Below are 12,089 nucleotides of genomic sequence, written 5' to 3'. Positions count from 1 at the left end.
CATTTGTCACTCCCGCTATCAATACTGTTTAATATATCGATCAAGACTGGTACATTTCCAGATATATGGAAAAGAGCCTACATCACACCAATTCATAAATCGGGAACTAAGCGTGAAGCAGATAATTATAGACCCATTTCCAAGCTTTGCATTTTTTCAAAGGTGTTCGAAAACATAGTCTATGACCAGTTATTCCCTGTGGTAAAGAATTCGATCAACGAATTTCAGCATGGATTCTTTGCAGATCGCTCTGTTGCTACTAATCTTATAACTTTTACAAACTTCTTGTCTGCCTCCATGGATAAACGTGTGCAAGTTGATGCGATCTATACCGACTATAGCAAGGCTTTTGACAAGATCAACCACAACATTCTGCTTAGAAAACTTGCTAATCATGGTATTCATGGAGATCTCCTTCGTTGGTTATCCTCATACGTAACAAACAGGTCCCAGGCTGTGACAGTGGGTGGATTTTCCTCGGTCTGGAAAATCATTACTTCCGGTGTGCCTCAGGGGTCCATTTTGGGTCCTTTGCTTTTCTCTATCTATATTAATGATATTACGACATGTTTTCACAACGCTCAAATTTTACTATTTGCTGACGATATGAAGATATACCTTCCTATAAGCTCCCCGGACTGTTCTGCGCGTTTACAAGCAGATCTAGATCGACTGACGGATTACTGTCTCAGAAATAAGCTTTTTATCAATATTTCTAAATGTTGCAAAGTCACATTCACACGTAACCGTGTGAAAATACTGCATGATTACACCATTTCTGGATCGATTTTAACAAATAAAGACTATGTGCGTGATCTCGGGGTTTTCTTGGACTCTAAACTTAGCTTTGATAAACACGTTGATAACATTGTCACCAAAGCATCAAAAAGTCTAGGTTTTGTACTGAGAACATGCAAATTTTTCAAAAATACTAAGACATATCTGACTCTCTACAATTCACATGTTCGTCCTCACCTGGAGTACTGTTCACCGGTTTGGAACCCGCGCTATATTGTTTATGTTAACAGGTTAGAAAGAGTTCAGGAACGATTTCTCAAATTCCTCAATTTTAAATCATTTAACATATACAACTCTTACGACGAAATCGAGAAACATTTTCGAATCACGAAACTACTCAACAGGAGGATTGTCGCTGATCAGATGCTCTTGTATAAAATTATTAACTCTAAAGTTGAGTGCCCGGAGTTGCTGAACAAAATAAATTTCCATGCGCCAATTCGATACAGCAGACAAAATACCCTTTTCTACATTGATAGATGCAATACCAATTCCAACCAAAATTAATTTATGCAAAGGACATGTAACTACTATAATAATAAATTTGCAAATATAGACACTCGTGCCGACATATTCACTGCTAGTTACTATCACTACAGAATTTCATTGTATCACATTCTAACTCATATTAACCACTGTTAAATTGATTGTACCTAATATTTTAATATTACTTGCGTGGCAACTTTTCCTCATCCCTCTCCTCCCCTTTGCCGTTCCAACCCAAGTTTATTTAAGTATAGTTAAAATCACTTTTATTTATTGCCGTTTATGGTAGGCATATTATAGGTTTATCGTTTACAGGTTAGTTTTATGTTTCTATATATATCTGTGAACATTAATAATTGGTCTGTTTTTTTGTTATTCTCTTATGTATATTATATTACTAAGACTGTTTATGTTCCTCAAATAAATAAATAAATAAATATTCTCATGAATCTAAGCTTCTTTTCAATATACTATAATAAGCCAGGTTTTGAAGTTTCCGGTAATTGTTTGCTTTCGGTTTCCTCCTTATTGTACTTTTATGTTTAATGTTCACCTATTATATAATATTTTAATGTTTTCCTGTTTAATATAATATTTTAATTTTAAAGTTCTTATTTTTCGTGCACTGTTATTGTCTTTTATTGTTGTCCTCTACTAAAATAGCACTGTTATTGTTAAATTTTATTCTCTGCTTTTGTGTAAACCGTTTATTCTTTATTTCATATTATGTTATTAATTTTTTTTAAAGAAACACAATAGGAAATTATATTTTTAAGTTTATTATAGTTAAGCGCACTTGAAGTGAAACAACACAAAACTGCGCTATATAAATGCTATGTTATTATTAATATTATTATTTCCTGCATTTGTTGGTGTTTTCCACTTCCAACAACAACTGCATGTGCCTCCTGAGATGGCACTGTCCCGTTAGTAGTTCTACCAGTTCTCTCAGTGAGTTTCTGTCCATATCGAGTAGTTGCCTGGTTCGCCTTGGGTCTGGTCCGTTTGAGTACTTTAGATTGCCTCATTCCAGGTGCCCTTTCCCATTCCTCCCAGTACCGGGATTCAACCCACCTTTCAATATGTATTTTAGTGTGGCAAGCGGCTTGGATCCCGCAAGTGGTGCTTTCGCCCCTTTCCTTGCTAGTCCATCATCCTTGCTACCATCATTGCCCTCAATTCCTTTATGTCCTGGTACCCAGATCAGGGTTATTTTATTGATGGTAGCAAGTTCTTCAAGAATGGTTTTGCATTCATCACCAGTCTGGAGTAGCATCGGTTACTTTCCAGTGCCATTAGGGCTGCCTGGCTATCACAGCATATGCCTATGTTCTTATTCCGTACGCGATACGTATGTTCTCCTGTGAATAAGTTAAGATGGCCTCCATCTCAGCTTGAAATACAGTGCAATGTGTTCCTAGAGGTATACTAAGTTCCCTCTTGGAACCTTGTAAATAGAATCCGGCCCCTGTTCCCTCCTCCATCTTGGACCCATCTGTGAATCAGATTAGTTCCTGTTTGTGGGTAGGGCCTGGAACCGTGTCCCATTCCTCCCTTGTGGGGTACGTCACTCTAAACTGCTGCCTGATGAAGTATTCAGCTTGTTTACCGTCTTGCCTCATTCCAGCTTGTAGTGTATAAATATAATTGTTTTTTTAGACATGATTATTATTTTTTAAAGCGATTTCTTGATACCAATAAAAAATAATTGAATAATAACTGGCAGTGGAGATTTTTTACAAAAACAGCGTTGCATAGATCATCCAATTATTATTTATTATTTTAGATTATTGACCAAAAATGGGTTTGTTTATATTTCCGAAACTTCTAAGTTTCCCGTAATTACTTTTAGAGTCTAAATTCGATCAATCAATAGTACCTATCAGTCAAAAATAATACCAATATAATGTACCTAATAATCTCGGAGCATATTGTGCAGAACAGGAGTTGGAACATGGAACGATATAATACAGCGCCGACGATTGATATCAAATATTATAACTGATAATGGCGATACTAAATATTTCGTAATGTACATGAATATATAGGAGGGGTAGTTTCAGAGAATTTGTAACAATTCATCAAATTTCAAAGTTAAGTTCCAAGTTCTCTGAAAATCCTATTGAAGTTCTGTTATTATATCAACATGGGCCAGTTGCTTCACAGTCCTTAATAATTTACTGTGAAATTTGATGAATTGTTCAAATTCTCTGAAACAACCCGTCCTAAGAATACTAAACCCCGAATGCTATCAATATTCCAGTGATATATCAGAAGGTAATTCGAAAAGCAACAAAACATACTTGTCCCTTTCGCGCCCGTTGGACGTAGGACCCGTGGCAAGGGAGCATCGATTCTCCTACTCTTAAATCTTTCGCATACCACAAAATATGTTTGTGGCATTTGGCAGTGGAGCATCGGCTCTCCCACTCCCAAACTCGGATTGTATTCAGTAAAATGATATTTATGAATCCGAAATCTGGCTGTATTGTGAATATCTTCACTGTTATTAATATGGCCCAGGCGGAGTATTGACCATCTCTAGACAGTGCCCATACGATGGTTACAGGGTGAGTGGTTTATTTATGGTTACAGGAATCATACATGTCACAGCATGGTCACACTGTGATAGAGGTGGGTCATGTGAGTACTTTTGTTACTGGGTACAGTGAGTACACTATAATATAGTCCCTCAGATACTTATGAATCCGAAATCTGTGTGTATTGTGAATATCTTCACTGTTATTAATATGGCCCAGGCGGAGTATTGACCATCTCTAGACAGTGCCCATACGATTGTTACAGAGTGAGTGCTTTATTTATGGTTACAGGAATCATACATGTCAATGGTCACACTGTGATAGAGGTGGGTCATGTGAGTACTTTTGTAACGGGGTACAGTGAGTACACTATAATATAGTCCCTCAGATACTGGGACTGAGGACGGAGAGTGACGGGGATCTGAGACGTGCTGAGCACTGAGCAGGGAAGTTGAGGGGGAGGGGAGTAACAAGCAAGAATAACATTACGTAGAGGGGGTTCAATATAAATAATGTTGATTTTTATAGTTTGTACTTTCATAGTGCAAGGTAGGTTACATAATCTAATATAATAAAGTAGGTAATTTAAAAATATTGTATTGTATATAAATGTGTGTTATTGTTTGATTGGGGAACATGGGACTAGTTTTTTTCGCAGATATTTTAAATAAAAAAGTATGATTTATTTAAATTTAAAAAAAAAATACTTAAGTAAATTTTTGAAACAGCCTGTAGAGAGCTAAACGTATTCAACAGATAATATCGTCGGGTTTCTGGCAGAAGTTTGTAACTAACATTTTGGTGTTTCTGAGATATTTGAATTTTAATATTTGAAGTACTCTATAAATCAGGAATCATAAGAAAAACACATGTTGCATACTTCAAAATGTTTATTATTTTACAAAGATACAGATGCAAAATAATTTTTTTCACAAAATAAGGAGGTTTTTATAATTTTTGAGACAAATCAAAAATTGGTTGCACTTACTGACTTCTGCTTGTCAATAGTTGAGCCTTTTGAAACTTATGTGAATGATTTCTTATGATATTATAGTGATTAAAATAAAGGCAAACCTATTATTTTGTGGCAGACAAAACTAATTTTGATCAATTGTTCATAAACAAACATACTAATAATAATAATTTAAATATTTAAGACATATTTGTTCAATCGTAAACTAAAAAATTAATGCTACATAGTAGGTAACATTCATTCACCGTCTTCAGAGTCATCTTCACCAGACTCTGGTGCCACGTCTCTTGCAGTCTGACTGACGGGCCTGTGATATGGGCAGTAGAGTTGAGTATGCCTTCTTTATTTCTGTAGGCATGACGAATTGCCGACCTCTGCTTTTGGTAAATACAATATTAATATACGACGTGGTAAAGTCATAACGATACTGGAAACAATGTGGCTTAGATTTCTCAAACTTGACACATTTTATTTTCAGCCATTTAACGGTATCACCATTCTCATCTTTGTTACGGTTTTTTATGATTTTTTTTGATAAATCAGACAAATCTAACATATCAGAAAATGCCAGTTGATGGACATTAAATGGCTTAGCATTCTTTCGTTTCCTTGAAGACCGTGCCAATCTGAAAACTGTCATCCAATCATTTATTGAAAAAATTGGTACATTTTTCTTTTGAGCTTCGATTGCACTGTGCATGGAGTCAACTTCCATGTGAGTGTGTCCAGTTTCTAAGAATTTGTGCTCAATGCAATCGAAATGAAGTGTTTGCACCACATACATAAAAAATGCAGCTATGTGTTGATTTCTGAATGTTCGATCGCTCTTTATCCGTAGTTTTGGCTAACCGAGCATCTTCTATCCTTTTTCGGTGAAGCTGGTATCCTGTTGACAATGTTAGTTTAGCTTCATTAGAGGCACTGTCGTGATTGTTACATGTCAAGCATTGATCCTTCTTAGGTTTAAAAAACGAATAATTGTAGTTCGTTGAAAATATTCGTCTGTACGATACTGTTGATACTTCTGGAGATTTATTCTGCCTTGCACACTCTGTCGTGTAAAGCTCGTACATCTTTGCAATTGAAAGCTTGGAATCAAGGTACAGCCTTTTGCTTGATCGACGACAATAGTGTTATTCCATTACAGGAAACTTTTCTTTGTGTGATTTTACAAAATTTAGAGAATCTGCTGAGGTTTTATTTGACGGAGAGTGTTTACCTCGTTTATCTGGTCCTTTGAATACTCCCATATTGTTCCGTGTTTTAAAAGCGTGGATGATAGGTCCATCAGAAATACATAGTGTATTTTTAAAGAAAGTTTGACAAATTCGCACCTTTGCGTCACCTTTCTTGAAGAAATAAGACCTAGACAATTGTCGATTTCCTTTTCTTGTTTACAACTTCTTTCTTAATGGTAAATTTTGCTCTATATTACCAATGCAAAAATCCTTTTGCCTATCATAATCCAATGACCAGAAAGTTCTACATATTTCAATTGTTTCTTCTTCAGTAAATACCTGTGAGCATTTAAAGCGACATGAATTATTACACGCCACTTTTGGTTGCTTTGCTGGTCTTTCAATTCCTTTCCTTGATTTATAAGGTAAACATTTTTTGCGTTTACCTTTTTCTACATTGACCGACCAACTTTCTGGACGAGATATTGTCCAGCGAGTACGTTTTAGGGGAGCAATTTGAATTTCATCATTATCAAGTGTATTTTCAACTGTAACTGTCTCACTGTTGCCATTTATATTGGAAGTTTGGTCGCTGTGTACAATAACATAATTGATTATTATAATTTGGCTTGATTCATTGTCCTAGTTAAGGCGGTGTCTAGTAATTTATCAATTCGAAATAATGAACATATTATTACGCAATACGGTAAATATGATGTTCTTAGCCGGAAAAAAAATATTATATATTTTTATTATTTATAAAGACTTAGCATTTATCAAAATTAAATCAGAAATATGACCTTTTTATGGCCGTCCTTTCGTATTGTTCAAAAAATATTTTTAAATTTTGAATATATCAAAAAATACCTTGAAGGTTTTTCTTCAAGACTTCGTTCAGAAATTAAAAAAAAAAAAAAGAATAAGGTTGTGGTATAATTATTTCCTAGGCACTATCTTTAATGTTTTTGTAAATGCGGTTTACTAAACTTTGGTTAAATTTATTCTAAAAAAAGGAACGAGGAATAGTTTCTATTATTTTTGTCCACTTTTTAAAATTATTTTCACATTTTTAAATTACCATTTGTTTAAGAGTTTCGAGTTTATTAAAATAATAAATTATGTTGCCGTACAGTGGCGACATTAATTCAGCTACAACGGCAGAAATTAGAACTGAAGGCTTATTTTTAAATATGTCAACAGATGGCGTTAATCACGGAACGACACTTGGAATTTTCAACAAAATCTTGCGTGTCATCAGTCAGCGAAGATAATACCTACTTGTATATACGAAGAAGTTTGCCAGTAATTTTTTATAAATTGACAAACGGTCTTGTTGTGCACGTGTTTATACATGTGTTAGTTTTCGACGTGGACATGCTCACACACACTTGTGTATATTATGTAAATATGTTTTGTCATTGATTTTGAGGACAGGCATCTGAGATGTTCATCGAGTTAGGTTGATACGATTCGTCTTCACAATTTTTTATTGTATAAGTAAAATAATATTACATTTATTGTGAGGTGTGCTTAGCTGATTCTTATTTGGTACATGCTATATACGTTCATAATTTTTATTTCAAATTTAATGTACTTTACATACGATTTTTATATATTGAAGTGAAACTTCTTTACGCGCGTTATGCATTTTCAAGGACCGGAGTAAAACCGACTCATGACCGTCAAGTGACTCAAGGCCGATAACGCGACTAATTACCCTCGCAGATGTGCGTGACAAGTTTTTTTAGTAAAAAAACAGCCGTAAGTGAGTTTTTCAAAATTCAAAATTGCGCGGGACAAGTCAATTGAGGAGTACACGTCGTATACGCGGTTCTCGTCGCGCAAGATACCTCTCTTTGCGGTCTAGAGGCAGAGTGTTCGACACTCGTTATGCAGGACCCGGGTTCGAATCCCATATTTTTATAATTTTTAATTTTTTTTTATCACATGCTACTTATAAATATGTGAATTTATAAGTAGCAATTTAGTAGTAATTTATTTTTACTTGTGTCATGACATTGTTTTTAATAATGCATTACATATTATTTACTTAGGCACCGTTGTTTTCTTCTATGATCCTTATTAAAAAAAGCTTACAAAAAGCATGTTTTTTTGTTATCCTTCAAAACATGCATTTTTTACTCTTGAATAGTCTTCAAGCACGTTTTTTTTATTACGGTCAGAGCACATTGATGTACCTACCTAAGTACCTACCTATTGTATTTTTTATGTCAGCGCGGAGCCTTCTGCAGTGGGAAAGTGTTTTAAAAAAATCGAATATTGACATACAATATAAGTCAGTTATAATTAGTGACATCTTACGAATTTCAACAGAACTTTTTTAGTACAGAACTGTCTTTAAATGGCTAGTAGAACCTAGTTTCTCCGCTGGGCGGCATTGTTGTAGTTTCGTTCTGAACAGGGTACCTATTATACTTGGCCTTAAGCACAGAAATGTGAATATTAGATCCGCACCATTTTCGCTCTTATGTAGTGTGCCTTCACTAAGATTACCCTGAAATTGAATAATGTAATTATGATATTTCAACAAAATCTACCAATTACCATGGTGTCAAAACGATTATGGGAGATATGAAAAAAATAATAATATATATAAATACTTATAATGAATCATCAATAGTAACCATACTTTAATTTGATTTGTAATTGAAGTTATAGTTTAATGGTAAGTGCTGCCACCATACGGGAATATTTTCAAAATATGTCAGGCAAAAATAAGTAAGTGACTTTGCCAAGCAGTGTTGCCCATAGTGTGAGCAAAACCTAATCACAGAAGTCAGTAAGTGATGTTACAAATCTTAGCCTGTTCTATTTTGATCTAAGGAGCACTTACATTTATTTTGACTATGAAAAAGAGTAATTTATCCTTATAATATCACTTACAAGTTTTTACCAGACGAAGATATTGACCAAGTGATGACAAATATCAAAAAATATCATTTTACGAAAAAATGTAGTTACCAACTTCTGCTAGCAACCCGACGATATGATTCAACTGAAACTTCATCATAAATTACGCATACTACCGTAGACTGAATACGCATTACTGTCCTTTTTCCTCGTACAACTTTCTAATAGGACCGAGCGAAAAGGTAGTATTTTACAATGTGACGTATCACAGCAACCTACAAAATATAACTATCTCTTTCCCCCTTCCAAGGAGTGAAGAGTAAATCCGGAGTGTCAGATTTCTTCCATTCCACTCCACTAAAGAAATACCATAGGCAAAAATACTTCTTTGTCTCTTTTCCCCATACAACTTTCTAACAGACCAGAATGAGAAGTCAGGAGTATTTTAACGTACGAAGTACTTCAAGGCCGGTGATATTTACAAGTGCTTAGGAACGAGGTATTGTGTAGATTTTTCGCAAGTACAAAGTACGGCATGAATATACTCGGTACTTTAACTGGGTATGATAAATACACCTCTCGTCTACAGTGTAAATAGAACGAATGGCGCCGAAACAAAAATATGTTTTATTAAAATCTGAAAGGGTCTTTCATCTGCTTTCAAAAACAATATTTTAATTTAAAACATCTTCAAAAACAGTATTTTATTTTGAAATACATTAATCTTTACTGCGTGCAACATATTATGCAATGATCCACTCCCACCTGAGCTATCTAGTTAGTATCTGGGGAACCATTACCAAAAAAAAAGTTCCGAAATACAAGTAATTCAAAATAGAGCCATACGTAATATATATAATCTGCCATGGGATACACATGTCAAAGATATATACTCACAGACACAAATACTTCCTTTTACAGTCCTGCCAAAGTATAACATCACAACTGCCATTCTACAAATAATTCAACACTCCTCACACACCAACACTAAAGCAGTCTTTAATTCTGACATACACCAGCACAAAACACGATCACAAAATCAAATACATTTATCATCATCTACTTACACGACCAAATTTGGAATTAACTCCTTACAATACATTGCACACAAACAATATAATGCATTACCTAGTAATTTAAAACTTCCGGCAACTAACAAAAAAACATTGACAAAAGCTCTTAAAAGATATTTCCTTAGCAGTTTCATTAATGGCTAACACAATCTTTCTCTGGCACTCCATAATAACACCTGCGTTTATTTATTTTAATGTATTTTATTTATTTGCCTTGTCCTTTCTAATGTTGTCTTTCCCGAAATGAGTTTTATAAACTCATTGGGAATAATACATTATTACTTTGTTATCATTTTGTAATGTATTATCTTGTAATAAAAAAAAAAAAAAAAAAAATTAAAAAAAAGTATTTTATTTTGAAATACATTCAAAACAGTGAATTTAACCGAAATAATTTATACATAATGCGAAAACATCTGCATTCTGATAGTTCACATATTTTGAGAAGTACATTTCAATTAACGACTGTAAGTTTATCACAAAGCTCACTTTCAAAATGGTTTTGGATACTACACTACCTCGGAGATGTACACTAAGTTGGGTTCTTAGGTTAAAACTTCAATGGTTCTTTATGAAAATAACAGAGGGCACCACTTCCGTCAACAACAAGAAAAAACTGTTCCGGCATTCAGATACTAATACTATCAGATTCATGATAATTGTTTTCATTGCTATTATTGTAGCTTGCTTTGGGTGTTATTGCTGCGTTTTCCTCACTTGCAAAACATGCAAATGCCTGACTCTTAAATACAAATCAGCCCAGATACTCTTGTAAAGATTTTGTTCAAAGTAAACTTTCTACAGGGTGTATCGGCACTAACGAGACAAACTTTAACCAGCTATTCCTTAGCACATTTGGAGTAAAAAATGTTATGTGCACTTTGCTGTCCGGTAACGTTTTTTTTTTAATAAAAAAATAATTAAACATATTTTCACCACATGTCACCACTGTTTTATCCTTTGTCAAAATTTGAAAGCAACGTCGCAACTCGCGTGCCGCTGCGAACGAAGCCCGTATTACATAATCCAGTACCAGAAAATAAATATTTTATTTAACAATAATGATTATTCACATTTTTCGTATGCGAATCACTGATTGTCTTCTTGTATTGTACACATCAGTTTTATTTTTGTATCTAAATTGTTTCACCTCTGGAATGCTCTGGTTTCACCTCTTACGCGTTTCACGTATTAAATAGTCTAATTTTGAAACTAAGAAACTAATTAGTAGATTTCCTGAATTTATAATCGAAGTCCAATAATTCTGAGCACTTTTAAAAACAATTTTCCTCACTTAGGTACTTATCAATAATAATAATTGGATTATTTGAACAGCGCCGTTGTTTTTTAAATCACCGTAAGTGCTCTGTCAAAATGTTACTTGCTAGGCTATCCTACAACGTATATTTTTTAATAAATTTAGTTACTTACAACTGTGATTTATGAATATTATTGCTTATGTTAAAAGCCTTCCAGAATTACCGGAACATAACGAGCAGCTTGACACACATAAGTTTATTTCCACTAATTTGAAGGTACAAAGAATGTATAGTTTTAAAAACAATCCTGATGAATCAAAAAACGGTTCATATAAAACTGCTGCGCAACACACTCACACAAACGTCATGACTGCATTGGATTGACCACCTGCAAATGAATGCTGCCAGATTGCTAAGTTATTTACATAATAATTATTAAATTTTATTTTAAAACATCGCAAATTTTTTAAAAACTCGACAATAAATTACAACTATAATTTAAAAAAATATTCTTAACCCCACGCTTTTTCGTAATTGATTAATTAATTCAGAATTTAAACGTTGCTTGAAATGACTAGCCGTATTTGGTGACCAGATCTGAATATCCAGGTACTTCCTCACCTTCCACTCCTTCCCTTAGCCATAAAACTTTCCCCAATTCAACATAAAAATTGTGTAGATATATCGGATGTAATGAAATGCATGATAATTAGACCCCAAAATACTTAATTATTCAGGGAAATAAACCCCTGAGTCATCAGTTGGAAATACCAACGACATTAAGTGAAATTTTAAACAATGCAATAATAGGAATTAGCAAATAATAATTTACGACAATTTACTCGGAAATCAATAAAGCCAGGATAATAAAAATAGAAAGTTATCACTTACGTCATCTGTAAGTGGCTTCA

Source organism: Hesperophylax consimilis, chromosome 19 (genome assembly GCF_061612785.1).
Source record: "Hesperophylax consimilis isolate HC1 chromosome 19, BYU_Hcon_1.0, whole genome shotgun sequence".
NCBI classification, from domain to species: domain Eukaryota; kingdom Metazoa; phylum Arthropoda; class Insecta; order Trichoptera; family Limnephilidae; genus Hesperophylax; species Hesperophylax consimilis.
Note: the sequence above shows the minus strand (reverse complement) of the source record.